We start from the raw sequence: 4,185 nt of genomic DNA on the forward strand, positions 1-4,185 counted from the left end.
ATTCATAATTCCACCGTTGTACAACGCCCTTTTATCCGGTTGTATACTTGAGTCAGAGGTGGCAATCAGATTATTGAGTTTGTTTATTTTAATCAATCAGTGGTTAAGAGCTCATATTGTCCATTGTGGACATATAATCAATTTTGTTAGATTTGGGTCTTCTTATTATGCCGGCCAAGTTAAATTTTGGGCCATGTCACAGTAGCGAAAAACATTTTCTATTTTGTATAAATTCAGTTGGTCCCATTTTTCATATGGAGCTATATTACTGCGAGGTTGGAATGTACAATGAGAATCGGGATGAATCTCAAACAATGCCGGCAGAAGCACATCAATTCAATGGATTGCAAGGCAGTCTTGATGGACATGCTAAGAGCACACAAATAGATATTTCTCACAACTATCATGTATTGAAAGAACACGATGTGTTAACTACTGATAGGAATGCTGAATACTTGTTCAAATGAGCTTCATAGAGGAAGTAGAAGCGGTGAAGTAAACCTTGAAGTAGGCGGTGCCCAGGATGAATGGAATCTCTATCAAGGTCGATGTCCTTCAGTCAACTGTGGTTCAACTTCTTTTAAAACAGATGATAACATATTAAGTGCTGATTTTGAGTCTGATCGAAGTAGTGGCAGGGTATGTTGTAAAAGAGCCGATGGTTATTGGTCATGAATGTGCTGGAATAATTGAGGACGTTGGCAGTGAAGTGAAACATCTGGTTCCTGGTGACCGTGTAGCTTTGGAGCCTGGAATATCGTGTTGGCAATGTGAGCCATGTAAGCAGGGTTCTAACAATTCAATTCAGGAGGGAATTATGCAAACACATGATGAAGAAACTAGGAAATTTTTCAAACATTCTATTGTTCATTGTGTGCTTGCACCTCGTTATGCGAGCCATAAGCTTAGTTGGTTCAAACAACGGGTTGTTGGTACATTATATACTCACCACCAGAAACTTGTTATTGTTGATACCCAAGCTGCTGGTAATGACCGAAGACTTGCCTCCTTTATATGTGGGCTAGATCTTTGTGATGGTCGTTATGATACCCCAGAGCATTCTTTGTTTAGAACTCTTAAGACTGTACATAGAGATGATTATCACAATCCTACTTTGATGTTGATTCTGGTGGCACAAGAGAACCCTGGCATGATTTGCACTGTAAAATAGAAGGTCCTGCTGCATATGATATCCTTAAACATTTTGAACAACGCTGAAAAAAAGCAACAACATGGCATGAGATTGGTAAACGTTTTAAGGTAATTTCTCATTGGCGTGATGATGCACTAATCAATTTGGATCGGATATCATGGATTCTTAGCCCCACAGTGAATGTTCCTAGCGGTGATCCTCATTTATGGGTTTCAGAGGAAGATGATCCAGACAATTAGCATGTGCAGGTTTTCCGTTCAATTGATTCTGGATCAGTAAAAGGTTTTCCAAAATCTGTCACAGAAGCACAAAGTCAGAATCTTATCTGTGGAAAAGATCTGGTTATAGACGCAAGTATCCATACAGCTTATATTAAAGCCATCCGATCTGCCCAACACTTTGTCTACATTAGAAATCAATACTTCTTGGGATTTTCTTACAGCTTGTCATCTTACAAGACTGCAGGTGCAAACAATATAATTCCCATGGAATTGGCTTTGAAGATTGCCAGTAAAATAAAAAGAAATGAGAGGTTTTCAGTTTACATCGTCATACCAATGTGGCCTGAATGGGACCCTAAAAGTGTATCTGTGCAGGAAATACTTTTCTGGCAGTCACAAACAATGCAAATGATGTACAAGGTTGTTGCAAAGGCCCTTCAAGATTCAGGGTTGTCAAAATCATACCATCCATAAGATTATTTGAATTTTTATTGCCTTGGTAATCAGGAAACAAACGATGAGAATGAACTAATGATTGCTCATACAGAAAGCATTATGCAGGAGCAGGCTAAAAGGTATCGCCGCTTTATGATTTACGTCCATGCAAAGGGCATGATTGTAGATGATGAATATGCGATTCTGGGCTCTGCAAATATCAACCAACGCTCTCTAGATGGTTCAAGAGATACGGAGATTGCTATGGGTTCCTATCAACTGCATCATACATGGGCTCAGAAGAATTGTCACCCACGTGGCCAGGTTTATGGATATAGGATGTCACTTTGGGCAGAGCATATTGGAAAGATTGAGGATTCAGCTGTTTTTGAAGAAGTTACGCGGGAGCAAAGGATCTAGTTTTATTAAAAATCGGTGTTATTCAAATGGAAAATCTAACCTAGCAATGAAAGGTGGAAAGTAAAGACCTGAAACAAACACAGAATATCAAACATAGGCAGAAGAATAGGATTCAATTTCCTATTTATGACTTCAGATTTCCTTATTTGAATGGCCAACGCATTTCCAGAGATTTGGGGCGCAGTTATAAAATCCAGAATGTGCAAAGTGGCATACAAAATTCGATTGCTTATGTTTATTTTCAGTAATTGGGATTGACACCTGTAATGTCACCGCTTCATCAGTTTTCAACAGTTCGAGTAGAAGAAGGAGTGCATTTTTATTTTCAGAAGAGCTGATTGTTTTCTGTTAGTTTATTTATTAATAATGATAAAATCAAATTCCTGGTCTTGGGGTCGATTTGTTTTCCCCCAGCTGTGTTTATTTCATATATTAAAAGAAAAATTTTATTTGAAATAGGAGAGAGGGGAGAGTTTCTGAGTGCTGAGAGCTGGTGGAGAACAGAGCTTTCAATGTACAGTTTTTGGCAGGGATTTTTAATGAAATTTCACAGCTCTGACCTCTGAGATCCCTGTGGCATGATAATTTAGCATAAGTTTTTCTCTTGTTTCATATGTAATCTATTATGTTTCATTTCACTACATGATCATTTCTAACTGAACAAATGAAGTGTTTAGGTAAGAATTCATGCCTGCCATGCTCTGCCTATAAGTTTGTTCATGTTTAAATGTTTTCTACTGTTTAAGGAGGATTCAAAGTTATTGTTTGCCCTCCTTAGCTCCTCACCAGTCTTGCCATCCCGTTTAAATCTAGATTTGATGCTAAATTTCTTGCCTACCTTGCCTCAGTCGATAACCTGTGTTGTTCATTATATTTCTCTGTTTCAAGCTGTGATTTTGCCCATGCAGCCCAGAAAAAAAAAAAACCCCGTTATTTAATTAAAAACCCCAAATCAATCTTTCTAATCAGTTTACTAGCCTAATATCAGTGTTACCCGTTTGGTCATCTCATCAATTGAAGATCTACCGAGATTGACCGGAGAGAGCCTTCTCCTGCCCCGTAGGGCTAGCTACGGGGCTGAATGGTTTAATGTTGCCTTGAGGTTTACCTTTCTCAGCCTGAGGTGAAATCTCAAGCGCTAACATACCCAAAATTCTCAAAATTTTTTGGGATTTGAGCTGTGGCTAGGCTATTGAGTGCCATGATCTTTGAGTGAAGCCTCAGCCAAGATACAGAGGGGATTTGGCCTCTTTCTCCTTTTTGTGCCTTGGCCAAACTCCTTGGATCCAGCGATTGTAATTTTGGCATTTCTCTAAAACCATGACACCTGTGAAAAAAGTGAAGGAGGTTTTTCTTCTTTGGCATGTTATGGACAAAAACCTCTCTCAGTTTTCCAAAATGCATCTTTTATTGCTCTGAAACATCATTTGAGTGCAACTTGTCCCGATGTGTGAAACAAGGGATTTTTGTCGAAATGGAGCGAAATGAAGGGGATAGGGGGCTTCTAAATTCTTGGGGAAATTTTTGGGAGTGGGGAGGGATGTTAGGAAGCAGGGGAAAGTGGAATCTCAGAGATTGAGTGAGGGGAAGGGGTCGAAAAGGGCAAAACACAGGCCAAACCTAGAAAATTGCCAGGTTGTAGCTAGAAACTAGGGTTTGTGCAAAAATGAGGAATTTGGCGGATCTAAGGGATGGGAAGTGTTTGATAAGGTACTTTAAGGATAGGGGAAGGTGTATGAGCATCAGGAAACAAGTTTTGCCAATGATTTGGCCATCCAAGAGAAATTGCCTTCAAAACCCTAGGAGAGGGAAATGACCTTGCCTAGGCACAACTGAAGCATGAATAAGGTGTAAAATGACTCATTAGACACTGACATGACAATGAAAACCCTATGAATGATGATAGAATCAGCTGAATGGTGACATGGACCAACATTTTGACAACTTTAGAAGGAG

General features: G+C 39.4%; 1 pseudogene; it reads left to right on the forward strand.

The window, feature by feature from the left end:
* The first annotated feature begins 658 nt into the window (after nt 1-658).
* Nucleotides 659-2,229, forward strand: LOC149147538 (phospholipase D delta pseudogene; annotated as a pseudogene).
* The last annotated feature ends 1,956 nt before the right edge of the window (nt 2,230-4,185 follow it).

The sequence above is a fragment of the Pinus tabuliformis genome, chromosome 9, assembly GCF_031772625.1.
Source record: "Pinus tabuliformis cultivar Carrire ecotype Pingquan chromosome 9, CPIR1, whole genome shotgun sequence".
NCBI classification, from domain to species: Eukaryota; Viridiplantae; Streptophyta; class Pinopsida; order Pinales; family Pinaceae; genus Pinus; species Pinus tabuliformis.